This window comes from Pituophis catenifer, unplaced genomic scaffold (genome assembly GCF_029215685.1).
Source record: "Pituophis catenifer annectens isolate HBS135680 unplaced genomic scaffold, rPitCat1.0.hap2 SCAF_2, whole genome shotgun sequence".
NCBI classification, from domain to species: Eukaryota; Metazoa; Chordata; class Lepidosauria; order Squamata; family Colubridae; genus Pituophis; species Pituophis catenifer.
This window is the reverse complement of record NW_027256882.1, coordinates 78,399,560-78,418,778: the sequence shown is the minus strand read 5'-3', so window position 1 is coordinate 78,418,778 and position 19,219 is coordinate 78,399,560. Positions and strand designations below refer to the sequence as shown.

At 39.0% G+C, this 19,219-nt stretch overlaps 1 protein-coding gene across 1 annotated transcript in view; it reads right to left on the bottom strand.

Annotated features, from left to right (window-relative positions):
* RAF1 (Raf-1 proto-oncogene, serine/threonine kinase) overlaps nt 1-17,652 on the bottom strand; it is a 117,553-nt gene extending 99,901 nt beyond the window's left edge. The window contains exon 1 of the mRNA XM_070936996.1: nt 17,514-17,652. The gene's annotated coding sequence lies outside the window, so the exon portion shown is untranslated. The remainder of the gene's footprint in view (nt 1-17,513) is intronic.
* Between the last annotated feature and the right edge of the window lie 1,567 nt (nt 17,653-19,219).

The window sequence follows — 19,219 nt, the reverse complement described above, 5'->3', positions numbered from 1 at the left end:
GCACTCATCAGATCCAAGAGAAATAAAATACGATTTAAGAGGTATCCAGTTTAAAAGAAGTTTTTTGACCGCTTTAAACAAACTTAACCAACGTGTTGGAACATGGCGCAAAACTTCATGGAATTCTGACTTCTTCTCGTTTCTTCACAGAATTCGAAAATTCGGCAAAAACCTTCAGCACTACATTTTCGATATCAAAAGATAACTGCTTTAATGCATTTTTTGCACTGTTGTGTAAAATGTGATTATTGCAATGAGCAGCTACAATATTGTCATTTTCCAGCAATAATTTTTGGTAAACAGATTTGTTCACTCCATAATTGACCGATGCATTATCTGCTGAGTAAGCTGAAACATTATTTATTTCCAATTCGTTATCACTAAGAACCCGACACAGCTGATTTTTTATTGATGTAGAATCTTAGAAAGAATCCTCATAAAAGTCTAAAATTTTCACACACAGTCCTTCTTCACAAGTAAAATATTGTGCAACAACGGGATACATTTTGCGATTTCCCTTGTTTGATGCGTCAGTGGAGAGAGAAAATGGAATTCCAGTTTTAAGATCATTGAGAACCAACTCAATAGAAAAAGGATACAAAACCTCATTGACAATAGCTGATGATTTGGTTCTTCCACAAGATATCTTTTTTACAATTTCTGAATCATCAAAAATTTGCTTCATTAATTTAATACAGCAATCTTGAGCCAGGAAAGAAATATGGTGTTTGATCCCATGGTAAGTTTCAGCCATTTCAGCTACTGTCACTTTCTCACTGAAAGAGGAGTCTTTAACAATGAAAAATGAATTGATTCACTTGTTGCTGGAAGCTATTTTCTCCTTAGCTAAATGATTTTCTGTGCTTGCATGCTGTGTGACAGCTTTTATACCATTATATTCAATTGTGAACGATTTCTGACACAATTTACAATAGGCCGTTGTATTTGTTCTGTCGGTTTCGTTGTTGGTAATCCATGCAAAAGTAGCTTCCCAGTCTTTGGTGTATTTGCACACTCCTCTCTTTCATTTTAAAGAATTCGAAATCTCGCCGCTGTCACTCTCATCACTCGACGCCATTTTAGGTCAGTCAACACAAGCTACAATACATTTTAAAAATGTGAACGGTACATAATTTTATAATATATTTTTATTTTAATCTCATCATTAATTTTTTTGGAGAATCGAGTTCAATGGATATTTGATCTTTGTCTCATTCTAACTTATGAAAAAAAAGACAAAATGTGATTCTCCTATCCTTATTCTCTTAGACTGTACAGCTTTAGATTACGTACCATTTCATCATAAAGCTTTTGAATAAAAAAATGTCCACTATTTTGTGAAAAAAAAAGTGAACATAATGTGAAAAAAGTGGACTGTCCACTCAAATAGTGGACACCTGGCAACCCTACATTCTGTGCTATCCCAGGAAATGGTGGTATAAACCTTGTATCCAGCTTTTTGGTGGCTATGTGCAACTAAGAACTTAGTGGAAACTAGACATGATCTCCAACAGTAATTGAGAGGAGGGGGCTGCTTTTTGATAGTGCAATCAGCAGAGCACTTATAGGGGGACTTAGCACTTGAACTGTTCTTTAAGGAATGGCCTGAGGCTTCTGAAGGAATGGGGAAGCTTTGAGGATGAGTGAGGGCCTGGAATAATTCAGAAGAAAACAAAGATGGTAGTTATAGAGCAATGACGGAATGAAGGCATCAACTAATTTATTTAATTTTACTTGTCACCTATCTCATCTCAACTAGTTGCATCGTCCCAGGAAAACATGTGGTTGCTTTAAAGCAGAGGTGTCAAACTCAATTTCATTGAGGACCGCATCAGGATTGTGTTTGACCTCGGAGAGTGTCGGGGGGGGGCTTGGCTGGGGGGGGGTCATGGTCAGTTTGACATCACTCATGTCGGGGGTGCCTGTGGTGGCCTGAGCACTCTGCCAGTGAAAACAGGCTCCCAAACTCCATTTTCTGCTGGGACGGCCTCCTGCAACCCTCTGCCAGTGAAAATGGAGCACGCAGCCCTCCCAAACTCCATTTTTTCTGGCAGAGGCACCGCGGGCCGGTCCTTCGCTGTTTCCAGGGCAGGCCTGGAGGCCAGATCTAAGTACCCCCTGGGCCGGAACCAGCCTCTGGGCCTTAAGTTTGACACCCCTGCTTTAAAGAGATAAAGATAGGTGCTGGGTTTCTATCCCTGCACCATTCCGAAACACATTTTCAAACTGGTTTCCAAGCAGTGAAGATCCTTACTTCTTGGTATCTGCAAGTCCTACATACCAACCATACAAAATGACTGGACAGCTTGCAACCACCCCAGGGTTTTGTTTTGTTTTTAACTACTGAGCCACATGGGGTATTTTTTGGCAATATATTTCTGCTAACGTAAATCTAGAGCTCTGGACAGGTCAAGGTCAACATGATTACTAATTGCCCTTTAACAGCATGCCATTATTTTTTACTGCCATTATTTTTTACTGAAATAATAGACCCATGACCCAATTTGTTTACAGCTCTGCAAAAGATGAAAACCACAAATGCTGACAGAGGATCAGCTGCTCCCAAAGATGAAGACATCACTTCCTTTAACGTTTGTTTTTCTCACAGCAATTTATCATCTCAAAGAATGTTGCCAGGGGATGAGAGACAGAGACAGGAAATCTTGCACTACTGATAGACAAGGTTGCCGAGAGGAGGTTCCATTAATTCTGTTGTGAACAGGTAGATGTGCAAGGATCCACCAATGTGTAAGCTTGTATTTAAAAATAAAAAAGTGAATGACTCTGGCATAGAAAAAAGAAAGTGTATTATTGTATACCAATAATATTATTCTCACAAATCAAAAAACAATTGAGCTACTTGCAGGTTTTGTTCTAATTTTAATTTAATTTTTCTTTCTTGCAGTGTGTTCTAATTTTATTCTATGCATTTCTTAAAGCAGGGAGCCTTCTAACTGAACTACCATGTCCAGCAGCAATGCCCAGCATAGCCAAGATAATAATAATAATAATAATAATAATAATAATAATAATAATAATAATAATAATAATAATAATAATAATAATAATAATTTTATTTCTATACCGCCCTTCTCCCGAAGGACTCAGGGCGGTGTACAGCCAATTTAAAAACACAAGACACAACAATAATTAAAAATTAAAATAATTAGATTTGGCCGATTTAAAACCCTAAAAATTAAAATACCCCAATTTAAAATTATTATATTGACAGCCCTGCCTGGCGGAACAACAGGGTCTTCAGTGCGCAGCGGAACACCCGGAGGTCGGAGATCTTACGTATTTCCGGGGGCAGTTCATTCCACAGGGCTGGGGCTCCCACAGAGAAGGCCCTCCCCCTGGGTGTCGCCAGCCGACATAACTTGGCTGATGGCAACCTGAGGAGACCCTCTCTGTGGGAACGGACTGGTCGGTGGGAGGCTATTGGTGGCAGAAGACGGTCTCGAAGGTACCCGGGTCCTATGCCATGGAGCACTTTAAAGGTGGTAACCAACACCTTGAATCGCACCCGGAAGACCACTGGGAGCCAGTGCAGCTCGCGCAGGAGGGGTGTCACGCGGGCACAACGAGTTGCGCCCATAACCACCCGCGCGGCCGCATTCTGGACCAGTTGGAGCCTCCGAGTGCTCTTCAAGGGGAGCCCCATGTAGAGAGCATTACAATAGTCCAGCCGGGAGGTGACAAGGGCATGAGTGACCGTGCGCAAGGCGTCCCGGTCCAGAAAGGGCTGCAACTGGCGGATCAGGCGAACCTGATAAAAGGACCCCCTGGCCACGGCCGTCATATGCTCTTCTAAAGACAGCCGTGCGTCCAGGAGGACACCCAGATTGCGAGCCCTCTCTGTGGGGGGCAAAGATTCACCCCCAATAGTCAGCGATGGCGATGGCACCTGCTGACTATATCGGGACGCCGCAGCCACTCGGTCTTGGATGGGTTGAGTCTTAGCCTGTTCCTCCCCATCCAGGCCCGCACGGCCTCCAGGCAGCGAGACATCACATCAAGGGCATCGTTGGGGTGGTCTGGGGTGGAGATGTACAGATGTAAGTTTTAATTGTGTTAAATAATACAAATTCTAGTGATTATAACAAAGCTTACGAATTTCATTCAGGTGCAATTAACACTGTTTATTGAATAAAGGACAACTTTAATCTCAACAAGCAAAGTCATTAAAGCAAATAAACCCCCTGGTGAATCAGTTTTTTCAGAATCAAACCTGCCTCAGAAAGGAATATTGTAAAATTAAAATGAAAAAGGGAGCATCATCAATGCTACCTTAGACTTCTTTGAGGAGAGTCATGATGTGAATATATGGCATGTAGTGCAGTACTTCTTAATTTTTTTCTCTAAGTCCACCTTCCCACTTTTAAAAATTATGGAGTGTCCTAAAAGGGCTTTTGTTTTTATGGATTATATGTAATAATATTTACCATATTAAAACAATTGATTCTTTGATGGGATTTTAATATTGTATTATTTTTAAACATGGGCTGCAAATAATTTTGATTTTACAGACCTCTGAAAGGATCTTGAGGACCCCTCAGGAATCCTAGGACCACACTTTAAGAAACACTAGTATAAAGCATTGATTAAGGCCTGGGATCTGGATTGTAGCATAAACTGACAAGTAATTTGGCTGGGAATGATGAGACTCGTAATCCAGTATATCTAATTGCTGCCTTCCAGTCACTACCTCTTAGAAGTTTCTGCAGAGAATGTATTGTATTCCACTGTCTTCATAAAATATACCAATCAGTTTAAATAAATCAGTTTGAGCATATTTAAATGCATTAAAATAACACAATACCTTTATTTATATCTATAAAGGAATCTTTTGCCTAATGCTATTTTTAAGACTTTATAAGAAACATTTTATCTGCCCAAAACCTTTGTGAAAAGGTTTTTTTCTCCTGATTATATTTTCTCTTGCCCTCCTGGATCAGCAAAGGAAAGAAAAAATCAAACTAAGTACAAACTAAGTACAACTTTCATTGTTCTTTTGGCTTGGCTTACATTCTGTCATGGCTGTTTTGTTTTTATACAAATGAAAATTAATTTTTATAAAAATGAATTTTTAGACGGGACTCGCCAAAAACAAGGCAGAGTAAATACTTGGCTTGCTATATAGGCCAGACCCCATAACAAACCAGCTGCCAATGTTAATAGAATTAATACTGAAGTTATTGGAGATTGTATTTCAAATGCCTCAATAAATTATGTTTCAGTGCATGAGGGACAGAGTGATACTCAAAAATCTGGTTCCAGTAAGACAACCACGGGCTGTGCAAATACTTAGATCAAGTGAATAATGTAACATAGTTATGTTATGACATCCTTAGGATGCCAGGAAAGAAGGATGATATCACCTACAGTTTGGGCTGCTTTTGTGTCAGCCTTTTCATTTGACTGACAACTGTTCCGTAGCCTGCCAATTGCAATTCACCAATAATCTGAAGGCAAGCCTTCAGCATGTGATCTTGTCCATTAAAGCAACTTCTCTTCTGCAGCACACCAAGCCCCAATATGGAAAGTTAGGACATTTCTAACTCACACTGACATTTGATATTAACTCCTCCTGATACTTTAATGGATCCTTTTGCTCTGTCACATTTTAGTTTTATTTTATAACAATTTCATAAACTCATTCAGGACTTCTTATGATGAGAAGTGGCATAATTACTTTTAATAAATAAACAATGATGCTAATAGAACAGTGTTCTTGGCTCTCCTCCACAGCCTTTTTTAAAATGGTCAGACAAGCTGTCCCTGTTGGCTGTTTGGACCGGATAGGGCCTTTAGAGCCAAATGGAAAAAGAAACAGAAGCCATCGTCTCTAGCTTTTTACCAGGAACTGGGGATGCCATGAGCTGTAATCGATTATAGCCATTGACCCATGCTGAAGAGGATCAAATGCTGAGGGTGTCTTAAAGGTTACTTACACTTCTGTACTTTTTTCTTTCAAAATGTAGGCAGTTTGGGATTTCCCCTACTACTGAGTTGAAGTGCTATTCACCATCTTTGAGCTGACATAAAATAATGCTAACATAAAATTAATTGCCCCATTATCAATTTCTGTCCAATCCCTATTGAGTCTATCTGAAGTCACTGTGAAACAGGCTTATACTGATTAGTGGGGTTGCTCCTTATTATAGACAAGGGAGGGAGGTGGTTTTGTCAACTGTCCTTGATGCCTTCCCTCTTTAGAATGTTACTAGATATTGGGGAACACATCTGCCAATCTAAATGCTCCATCAGGAATAGGAAAGGGCTCCTTTCAGGAGGGTCACTACCTTCCCTAGGTTGCTTTGCCTGTCCTCTTCCCACAACTCATTTGGCCCTTCCCCAGGTTAAAAGAATGGGAAATGTATATGGAAAGGCACTAGAGTAGAAGTATTCCCAGAGAGGAGGGAGCCGATTCTGTTGTAGTTTGCAATTAATTCCTGCAGAGCTGAAGAACTGAAGCCAACTAGATGTGGGTATCCACCTCTCTTATTTCAAGAGGGAAGGGATGTGATTGGAAGTGACAATTGCAGGAAAATTGTCAAATAACAAACACATTCCTTCTTCCTCCCCAAGTAGTGAAGTAGTACTGCTTTCTGTCTGGAAGCCTGGAGAAAAGATGACATCAAAATCAGGAAGACAAGGGAGGTGAAGAGTACTCAAGAAACAAAAGGGATAATGAGGAGGACAAAGAGATGGCCCCATCTCCCAACACATTCTATTCACACCAGTAACAGGTCACTTATCTTCATATCAAAGGGTGAAATGTAACAGATTTTACATATTTTGAAGCTGTTCTTGGATAGGGTCAAAATAAAAGAAAATAGGGGTGGGGAGACAAGAATGTATTTTGAGTAATGTGCTCAAAATTGTTGAACTGTTCCATTTATAACGTAATTAGCAATATTATAATATTCTTTTCTCAACCTTACCAAGCATAATTGTATTTTTTCCCCTTAGTTCTTCATCTTTCAACTTGCATGGGTAAATTTGCATTTACTGATCACTGCCTCAAGAGAGCATTCAGTCTCTATTTGGTTCAGGACTGATTGATGAGACCTTCCAGGCTTTGGTACTGTAAGTAAGCAACTGCAAATCTATATTTTCCAGAGTGTTCTGTCATAGTGTTTTGCCACATGTCTACCAAACCACACACCAGTCCATTGAAAGAAAACATAGAACATAGTGCAGCAGATGGACCAGAATGGGAAAAACATGCTTTTAATACAGAACTAGAAAACTTTGGTGGAGGCTGGCTTCCCAGCAAGCTGGTGGCATGCTGTGGATAATGTCATTCATTCCTGTCCTCCCCAAACAGAAGGTAGGTAACCCATCTTTGTGTTAAGGCAAAGAGGAAATGCAGAATAGAACAGAACAGAACAGAATAGAATTCTTTATTGGCCAAATGTGATTGGAAACACAAGGAATTTGCCTTGGTGCATACGCTCTCAGTGTACATAAAATAAAAGATACATTCGTCAAGAATCATAAGGTACAACACTTAATAATAGTCATAGGGAACAAATAAGCAATCAAATCATATTAGGAAACAGTCAATATAAATTTTAAGGATACCAGCAACAAGGTTACAGTCATACAGTCATAAGTGGGAGAAGATGGGTGATAGGAACGATGAGAAGATTAATAGTAATGCAGACTTAGTAACTAGTTTGACAGTGTTGAGGGAATTATTTGTTTAGCATAGTGATGGTGTTTGGGGAAAAAACTGTTCTTGTGTCTAGTTGTTGTGGTGTGCAGTGGACACCAGAACAACTTCTGGTAGGAGTTGAAACAGTTTATGTCCAGGATGTGAGGGGTCTGTAAATATTTTCACAGCCCTCTTTTTGACTCGTGCAGTATACAGGTCCTCAATGGAAGGCAGGTTGGTAGTAATTGTTTTTTCTGCAGTTCTAATTATCCTCTGAAGTCTGTGTCTGTCTTGTTGGATTGCAGAACCAAACCAGACAGTTATAGAGGTGCAGATGACAGACTCAATAATTCCTCTGTAGAACTGTATCAGCAGCTCCTTGGGCAGTTTGAGCTTTCTGAGTTGGCGCAGAAAGAACATTCTTTGTTGTGCTTTTTTGATGACGTTTTTGATGTTAGGTGTCCATTTCAGGTCTTGAGATATGATAGAACCTAGAAATTTGAAGGTCTCTACTGTTGATACTGTGTTGTCTAATATTGTAAGAGGTGGTAGTATGGGAGGGTTTCTCCTAAAGTCCACCACCATTTCTACGGTTTTGAGTGTGTTCAGTTCCAGATTGTTCTGGTCGCACCATGAGTATAGTTGTTCAACCTCCCGTCTGTATGCGGATTCATTAGTGTCTCAAATGAGACTGATCACTGTTGTGTTATCTGCAAACTTCAGTAGTTTAACGGATCGGTTGAGATGCAGTCATTGGTATATAGAGAGAAGAGAAGTAGAGAGAGCACACAGCCTTGTGCGGCTCCTGTGCTAATTGTACAGGTATCTGATGTGATTCTGCTTAGCTTCACCTGCTGTTTCCTATCTGTTAGGAAGTCCTGTCATTTTTTTGTAAACAAAGTGATGTGGTTTGTGTTCCTTGCATACAGTTGTGTGTTGTCTTCTAATTTTGATTTCAGTTGTCATCATGTCCAATCCCACCATTCTTTTAATATGCAGATGACTCAAATCTGTGGTTCTGTGACCCACCTTTGCACAGATCAGATCACTGTACAACTTCGTTTTACAAGATAAATGTTTTCATGAATTCACAGTGTTTTGGCTTGTCTCTTATTTTGCAAAAGCTTTTGTGTTATGCTCATACAAAATTAGTGGGACAGGCTTTTATGCATGTGTAAAGTATGCTTTACAAGGGTCTCATGATCCATTATCTTATATAATATTCATTATCTTATAAAATCCCTGCAAATAACAAGAATTACTTGCTTTTGCTGTAAAGGTTATACAGATATGGGGACCATATGCATGCTTGTGTTGTTCGGTTTTCTATTCTGAACCATTTTTAGCAATTACTATCCTAAGAACTCAAGGGATGCAGTGACTCAGTGGCTAAGACACTGAGCTTGTCCGTCGAAAGGTCGGCTGTTCAGCGGTTCGAATCCCCAGTGCTGCGTAACAGGGTGAGCTCCCGTTATTTGTCCCAGCTTCTGCCAACCTAGCAGTTCAAAAGCACATAAAAAATGCAAGTAGAAAAATAGGGACCACCTTTGGTGGGAAGGGAACAGTGTTCTGTGCGCATTTGGTGTTTAGTCATGCTGGCCACATGACCATGGAGACATCTTCAGAGAGCGCTGGCTCTTCAGCTTTGAAATGGAGATGAGCACCACCCCTTGAAGTCGGGAATGACTAGCACATATGTGCGAGGGGAACCTTTACCTTTATCCTAAGATCGTGAACTAGGTGCTCTACAGGACTATGCACAATCCTGGCAAAAGGGACAATTTGACTGAGAAAAGTTTTTTAAAGGTCTTTGGAATAGAGAATTGAATCTGTCCATATTCTGTCCTCAAGAAACCCTCTTCTCTCTCTCCCTGCCTCCCCCCTCCAAACAAGGGGTACGTGAACAATATGACAGATCTTCTTCTGTAGCTCTCCACACTTTGGCAAGCTTTAGAACTCCTTATCCCCAGAAGTCTGCAAAGCTATTTACGTCATGTTTTTTAGGAGGCAACTTGATTTCACCAAGCTTTCAACTCTAGCTAAGTTTTACTGACGTCCAGCTTGGGGGAGAAGTGATTTATTAACGATCTCTTGTTTCTGTTGGTTTAATAATTATGATTTATTTTATTGTTGCATTTATACTTTTAATTTGTTGTAACCACCACCGCCACCTGGAGTCTTTTGATTTGTGGGAGGTATAAAAAGTAGAAAATAAAAATAAAATCTTTTTTTTCTTTTGAAGAAGACAGCGACTTTGAAAATAGAGTGGAGAAGTAGTGAGTGGAGGTAGAAACCTTGTCCTCCATTAACTCCTTTTTCACTGAAGTTCCATGTGGGAAGAAAAGTATGTGAACCTCAAAACTCATGGTAGCAAAAGATGATTTTGCTTCTGGAGCTATGAAGGAACAGGATCAGTGGTGGGTTTCAAAATTTTTTACTACCAGTTCTGTGGGTGTGGCTTGGTGGGAATGGCATGGCTTGGTGGGTGTGGCAGGGGAAAGATACTGCAAAATCTTCATTCCCTCCCCAATACAGGGGAAGGTTACTGCAAAATCCTCATTTCCTCCTGATTAGCCGGGACTCGGGAGGCAGAGAATAGATGGGGGAGGAGCCAATCAGAATTTTTACTACCGGTTCTCCGAACTAATCATAATTTCTGTTACCGGTTCTCCAGAACTGGTCAGAACCTGCTGAAACCCACTTCTGAACAGCAGCAAATGAGTAACAGCTTAAAACATCATTGCTGAAGAAATCTCCCACATGATCTTTCATTCATATCAAAAGCAGCAGGTTATAGAATTTAGACATAATATGCAGAGACAGTTCATTAATTCTGAGGTCTTCATAAATCAGGAGGTGAGATTTTCATAAAATTGTATTATTACAGTATAAGCATGCAGTTGTTATTCAGTTGAGGAGAATTCAATTCACTTTGTAAAGATTTTGAACAATGCAGCTTTATACCTGATGCCTTCTGGCAGCAGACTACAATGGCCATCCTCTCTGACATAACAATCATGATTGGCTGGATTCATACAGCACATTAATTTTCATTCACTGTGGGGTTTTTTAAAAAAAAAATCTTATATTTTGCTAAGGAATAATTGAGTTTGTTTGGCTGTGTTTTAATGTCTTGTCTGAACACAGAAATTATAGTATTTAAATCAGCATGGAGCTGGGAACATGCAGAAACTAGAGTTGAATTTGGGTTGCCAATTATGAAACTGTCATTGTTCCTTTAATAGCACATGATCCAGAGACATTAGCAGATGATATATAACATTTATCACCCTGCTATAAGATGTTTATCTTAGGCAGATTGGATTGCCTATTAAAGTCGAAAGAATTGGCTGTAGACTTCTATTGTATTGCTGATTAGTCACCAACCCTACATTGTGGAAATTTTCTTTGCGAGAAAAGGAGAGGAATGGAAATCCTTGCTATTACCACTGACATTTATAAATTATTTTGCGGGAAAGTAATCTTGTGGCATCACTTTCAGTTTTAAAATTATATACTAATTACATATACTAATTACATCATCCACTCATACAACTGAAAGCATATATATATGTTCCAGGATAAGGTGGCAGGATCCAGTCTGAGTTGGTCACCTGGACCAGAAGTTTAGTTTTCTGAGCTTTCGGATCCATGCTGGAGCCCATTCTCAGGGAACTTTTCTCTTGCCAGATTCTCTCACATTCTGGGAAGAGAGAAGTTCCCCGAGGATCGGCTCCAACACGAGTCTGAAAACTTGGAAGACTAAATCTCTGGTTCTGGTGACCAATGCAGATTGGATCCTGCAAGTCATACAGTTCTTTACTTTGTTTAAACTTTTTGAGCCAAGTGGCAAACCTCTTGGCCCCTTTTAACACTTTTATCTAAAAAAATATTAGAATAGAATAGAATAGAATAACAGAGTTGGAAGGGACCTTGGAGGTCTTCTAGTCCAACCCCCTGCCCAGGTGGGAAACCCTACACCACTTCAGACAAATGGTTATCCAAATATTATTATTTCCTTCTTCCTTGACTCCCATACTGAACTATACATTTAGTTCAGCTAGCAAAACACCTTTATGGGTTTTCTTTTCTTTATTTCTGCATCTTGCATTCTTTGGCACAATGGGACTTTTTTTTTTTTTTTAATATTGCAAATCACACGTATACATACTACATTTAAAAATAATTGAGCAGTGCTTATTACCCATGTCTGGAAAAATCTGGAACATGGTAACCTTTAATTATAATATTCTTGCTAGGCTGCTATACTAATTAAGTACAAAGTAGATTGTCTGTGTAGAAGAGATAGCGTTCAGTTCCATTCCCAGCCAGACAGCCTGGCACGTACCGAAAGTTTGAAAAGAAAACCACAGGCACATTCCACAAAACCTGTACTGTCGTGGCTGCAAAGCATGACCATTACAAGTAATCCCCCACCACCTTTGAAGCAGAGAGCATTTCTCAGGTGAACAGCTGTTTCTCAATGCAACCTCGCATTTGACGCTGACTCAAGCAAAAAATGTTAGCCTGCCTTTTCCCTGAATGCAGCAGTAACCTAATCCTACGGCTCCCTGTTTGGAACTAAAAATGGCTCCTGTTGTTTCCAAACTGAGGCACTGCAGGCTACTCCTCTACAGTTTTCATCGCCCCTCCTCTTTCTTCTCCTGGAATTTGGAAAGTGTCCCAAGACCCAGAATGCAGTTCAGCAGGTTTCAGGACAACTTATCATAATGACCTGATCCAATTATGTTGCATTTCTTTCCCTTTTGAACTCCTAAACTAACCTGTATTTTTTCCTTTCACAGGCCCAGAGCTAAATTAAGTGTCTGATACACCCAAAGAATTCCTAACTTACCACTGCTGACTAGATTGGGAGTTGACAACACCTAAAATGACTGCCAGAGGGCCATCGCTGGCACTTGTTGCATTCAAGTAAAGCCAATCTTATCAGGTAAGAAGAAAGCATGTATGTCTGCTCCTTGTAATGGGTCTGTAAACCAATATTTCTTTAACTGGTGAAGTTTTGGAGCATCAGAAAGAAGGAAACTTATTCCTTTAATTTCAGAGGTTTAAAAGATACTTTATGGATTTTAATGTAAAAAAGAAAATTTAAGGAACCATATACTATGGTCTTCCTTTCACTGGGTGAACTTATTGGACTGAACTCCCATCCTCCAACCTGGAGTTGAGCAATGTAAGCACTTTCCAGATATTGAACTTGCATCTCATCTAGAACTATTGATGAGGAATGATAGATTATGGTCCAAACTTCTGGAAGACCACATGTTGCACATCTCTCTAAGCAGCCTTCATTTGTGTTTCACTAAAGGTATTGGTCAACAATTTCAAACAGTTTAATCTGGGTAGTATCTTGGTTGAAGAGCTGGGGAACACTCAAATTGTAGTATGACACTTCTGGGAGAAGCTGATATGTATTGTTAGCAGTACTCCAGATAGATATGCCTACAATTTGCATGATTAATGCCACAATTTATCAGAGCTTGCTGCTTGGATACTCTTGCTGGTACTTCCTTTTAATGATTTGCTTATCCATACTGCATTTATTGGAACTACCAAATAAAACTTTTTTTTACTATTCAGCTAGAATGTTGGTTTAGCATCTCAAAATGCAGTCACAGCTTGTAGGCTTTGCTTACAAACAAAGCATACCCTGTTATAACCTTCAATCTCTTTCTCACACCTTAATTTGGGGTTTTCCTGGAATTTTTGCAGCCAGATTTTGGAATGCAGAATTTGAAATGAAGTGCATATTCTACAGTGTGTTATTTCTGCAAACGATTGTAATTCTTACCTTGCAACGCCGCCAGAATGTCTTTGGAAAGTAACCTCAGACCCAGAAGTTTAAGTGAGATGACTACAGTAAAACTGATACTGGTCTGATTTTCCCACCTCCCGACCTTGCCAATCACCAAAGGGCTTTACTCAGTACGATGTAAAAGGGTGATGTAATCCAGCATTCCAAGGACTTTGGAACACTGCAGACATGAGCTTGCCAGCTTTGTTTTCTGAAAGGGCCATTCCTTCATAGATGAATAATATAATAGCAAAAATTGGCAGGTACTCCACTAGCACAAAATCTGCATGTCAGGAAAAATATTGCATGCTGAATGTCCTTGTTCTTGGTGGCTGTTAAAATTATTAAGACCATAGCAGGAATAATTTAACCACCTATGCTGAGAAAAATTATCAGCCTTCAGATGTGGATTCCTGGCTTCACTGAAGCCCACCATTATTTGATTATTGATAAAAATGAGCAATTTAGGCAGCTCATACAGTATCTAGAAAATAAGGAAAATGGTTCCTGAAGCCTCTCAAAATTTACTATGTGAGTTTCTGAACACACAGAATTTTTTCCCCTGCTCACCTATTTCAGTAGTCACATTGTGCTCCTACCAAGAATATCTTTTCTGTTTAAAGCATTCATAAACAGCATGAAACAATGATTCATTATGTGACTCAAATGTTAGCTTACATACTGTTACTCAGAAGCCTGTAACAATAATTTACTTGCATTAATTTGACTAAGTTACCAGGTGGTAGCAAGAATTCCTGAATGACAACATAATTGTAATGAGGTGTGTTGTATAGATCCAGATAATTGTAATTAATTTAATAAACCATCAAGAAGCAACTCAAGGCATAACAGGTTGTGTGAAAAAACGGCTATTATATGTGAAAAGTTTTCAATGCTTGAAATGTGTCCTGTAAACAATGGAATGCAAGTAACCATAGTGATACCATAGAGACAAATATTAGCTTGCTGGAAGCATTCATAAAGAAAACATGCAAGGAGCAAGTGGGATTTGAACTCCACTCTTGGTCTATCCATCCTAAAAGTATGTCTCCTGTCTAGGTTGCAACAATCTAAGTGGCTGATACAGATGGCAGTACAGGAATAGGAAAACCTGAATACTACCCTCTAGTGGCCATCCACATTTTTGCAACCCAATTATAGTAACTTGCTTAGATACATAATGAGGATATAAATGCATTCAAGGGGAACATTGTCCTGGGATTCAGAATTCCCATGCTTAAACTAATGAGACCACTGGTGAAAATGGTTTAGGTCAAAGATTAGTCTTTCCCAAGGTCATACCAACTACCATCAAATAAAAGAAGTAATTTTTTCTGTAAGAGTTAAAGAGAATTAACTCAATGCATCATGCATTAATTACTGTGTTTGCAATTAATTACAGCTTGCAAGTTGTAGTGTTTGGTCTATCACTCAGGACTTGTCCTATCTCTGTGGCAATACATATACATAATGTATGTGTATATTACACACAAACGTATCTATGGATATTGTGTGTGTGTGTGTGTGTATACACTTACACAGTATGTGGATGGAAATAATTGTTTTTGTGTGGTGTGATCAAAAATGTGATTCAGTTGAAAAAAATAAATGTCAGAAATATAAAAATATAAGATAAGATATAAAAGTAAATATTAGAGAAATATTTATTCATCCTCAGAATATACTCCAAATATTGAATCCAATTCTGGGTTTTGCATTTTAGGAAGAATATTGACAAATTGTATCATGTCTAGGGATGTCATGTCCCAAGGAGACAACCAAGTTGATAAAAAGCCTGTAAAGAAAAATGTAGGAGAAATGGATATAGGTGAGAATCTCAAAAAACCGAATGTCTCTTTAGTGCCGTTAAATGATCATCTGGGTTTTTCCAACCTAGCTAAACTTTAGGGCTGGAGACACAAGAGTATCTCAGACAGCTGCCTTTGAATATCTATGGGTAGTCAGGTAAGATTGGCAGATTTGATCAGGATTGTTCCAGAAGATAGTACAAGGTCTAACAAAGAAGTAGACTTTACTTGGACACTAGGAAAAAAGCCCTAATGGTAAGAACTGTTCAACAATGGGACAGATTGCCTGGGAGTGAGTTAGATGATCCTTTGCTGAAGTTGTTTAAGCAGAAGCTCAATGACCATCTCCTAGTATTGCCATAGTAGTGAATTCCAGGACAAGATCTTGTTGGATTGGGTTGAGACACAAAGTCCAGCAGTCTGTTTCACACTGTGTAAACAGGTGCTTTCAAGAACTCAAAGCATGGACAGGTAAGCAATATTGTTCCTAAATTGTAAATGAATAGTATCTAAAGTATGCTTCCTATGATTATAACAATAATTATATCAGCGCATTAGGTGCCAAAAAGTCTTGGATGACACTTGGAAAATCTATGTATTGGCAAAATTTTCAATTGGACTGGATCTGCACATAAACTATGCTAATCCATTATAATATCCTAGGTTCTTGGGAAAATACAGTGCATATGAAGGCCAACACCAGCTAAAGAACTGGCAGTTATGTTGTCACATTTTTGTGTATATAATAATAATTATTGATGGCCACTTGTAACACTAGTGCTCTTAATATTTAATGGCAACTTAGACCTATTTATATTGGCCACCTATCTATACAACTAAGGTTCTAATGAATCTAATTCCACTCCTCTGTTAAAATACTGATTTCAGTGCAATGCTGATTATTTATCACTCCAATAATAATGATAAAAGAGAAATAAACCCCTTCAGAATTATGAATCTAGTCAACAGTGATGACCAATGCAATGGACTTTTAAGATGCACTTTCTGTAATCAAAAACAGCTTAAGTATAAACATACAAAGTGCCTATTATCACGTGTGAATTAAACCCACTCTGTCACCCTACAGTATTTGAAAGCCCAAAGAAGTCCAATTTAAACAGCACAGGAGGCCTATCAACAGGTAGCTTGTGATCGCAGAGACCTTCTAGTATTTAGCAATTAATTAAAAACAATCATCATTATTTTGAAGCTTGAACACCGAGGATTCCATGGTTTATACCTATGTCCTTCTCTTGTTTTCAGATCTTTGGTATCTGAATCCACCTATCCACCTGTCACTGTCATCAACCCCCAATCTCACTTAGCCCTGAGTCAAATCACTGATTTCTGCCTATTTCACCAAACTGTGATTTTTCCACAACAAGGAGTTTCCCTACCTTGTTTTATCTGGAACATATTTAGAATTTTGCCAGGAAAAATCATGTATTCTGCCAACATCTTTAGATTGGCTTTTCTTAAAAACAAACATTTAAAATGAGTGTTAAGACTGAAGCCATTGCCTCATCCTGGAAGAATCAGCTCATGGTTTGTCTGCCACATTTTAATGATCAGAGCATTTATTATAGAAGGAAATGCAGCCTATTCATAAATAAATGGCTGCTATAAATATCCAAGGCTCTCCAACTTGTTCAAATTAAGCTTTGGATAAAGAGCTGTTGGTAGGCATCTATTTTATTTCAATCACTTTCCTAGTGAAAAAGTATTCAAGAGATTTGAAACTTGTTTATAAGTAATAGTCAATCCTGTTGAAGTCCCTGTTGAAATTATAAAGCAAGAAGGCACCCTCAAAAAAAAAATCCCCTATTTTTTTGATTTAACATTCATCCCTGCATGTGTCAGTTTATGCTTGGACCATCAGCAATGTATGAAATTCAAGCACCAATCTAATTAGCACAAAATGATGACTCCTCCATAGGAACAACTCTGCATTAATGATGAAACGACTGAGCTTTCAAGAGATGATTTTACTGAATTGAAACTGTGATCAAGGGAACAAATCAAGGAGAAGAGAAATGAACTGAACCGCACACGGAACTGATCTCAGTTTACCCTGTTATTTTCCAGCTCCTGTAATTCATGACTAATCACTGTACCAATCAGTAATTTTCACATCAAGCTTTGACCTGTTCTAGACAAAATTATCCTCCATTTTTAGATCCAATGAAAGATTATTTTTTTAAAACCTGGAAAAATCATGAAAACTTACCAGTAGAAGTCCTAAAAGCTTCTTTTCTCTATTTAAGGGCCAATCAGGAAGTTTTCACACAACGGCATCCTATTTGCTTGCAGAACTAACAAATTAGAACAGGAGCTTCGGCAGATCTGAAATCTAGGCGCAGCTGATCTTGACTAAACTGGAGGATGGGAGGAAGGTCCCAGGACTGACAGTTCAAACACTTCGACTGAACACACGGCTGCCACAGACTGAAAAAAGGCAGTGAACCCACAACTTCCAATTAAATACCACCCAAGGTATTTTCACATTTTCTTTGGAGCCTCTCAACGTCTTTTCGATGTAGCCTGCAATTTTTCCTCCTGTGTTCTCTTCATCCCCACCCAATTTTAATTGCTTGCTTTCTTGCTTTGGCTTGATACTTTTTCTCACTCTTTTATTTTTAGATTGTCAGTATAATACAGTCACTTGTAGAGGCTGCATGACAGCAGCAAATGTAACTGGAGCCGTAGCTCTTGAGTGCCAGGAATTACAGCCTCAAGCAGGACTTCGCTGAGGGTACTGGCGGGAAGGCCTGGGCAAAACAAAAGGATTGGAAACCTCCATTTTACATCAACAGCTATGGTAGTTGCAGGGAGGAAAACTATGAAAGCTAAAGTAGCTCCAGATATTGAAGATGATTTGCCAGTATATGCAGGACAGAGAATTCCAGCACAGCAATTAATGTTGCCTAAGCATTGGGCATCTTCCCATCCTAGCACTGCCATAATGGAAGGAGACTAGAAGATGAGTTCCAAAAGACCTTCTAAGTCTCTCAAACTGATTGTGGATGGGACCAACTGGCAAGTTTCAAAGGTTCAGCAGAAGAAAGCAAGGTTCAGAAAGATAGCAGAACCAAGCAGGAAATGTAGGTGCAATGATTGTGCTTTCATTATTGTCCATTTAAACTGCTCAGGTTATAGGAAATAAGAGAGTAGAATTGAGATTTGGTCAAAGCCAGTTGTGCATCTAAACTGTCCTGCAATGCAAACAAGAAAGAAACACAATCTTGTGTTTTGGAGTAATGCCCAATAGCTTGAGCTAACATGTTCAAGGGCAAGGGATGTAACCATTATAATCCAGGTATCTGTGGGCACCAGGTGGTCTATCCCAGCCTCAAACATATTTCATAGAGAGGAACTCGGAGTAACAGGAAAGCTTCTGCTTTTATATATTCTTCTTTAATCTTCTAGTGTTCTTCTGATTGCAGCTGACAAAAATCCACAGTGCAAATTACTTCCATTTTGAGACATTGCAGCTGCAGTATAAATGCTAAAATAGTCTTCACATTTAAAATAATAAAGGAAAAAAAACCCACAAAGCTCATCAAAAAGAAAAAAAATCAAGGGGAAAAAAAACAAGATCCCAGGACTGCATACCTGAGCTACTACCAAAAATCCCTCGTGCATGCCAAATATTAAGCTGACTCCTAGGCGCTAAGAGTTGCCCATCAGTTTGATGAAGATTGCCCCTGTGTATCTCACTCCTAAATTCAGTTTAGGTTTATTGGTTATCTACTGTAGTCTTCAAATGAGATCAGTTCATGTCTCCATCTTTGGCTTGTCAAATACGGCTGCAGATCTGACCTTGCAAAGGCCATGAACAAAATCTTGCCATATGATGCCAAACTGGAGCAAGTTCAAATCCTGTTCTCCCTGCAATATGCTCCCGTGATTTATGGTAACATTTCTTCCAAACTG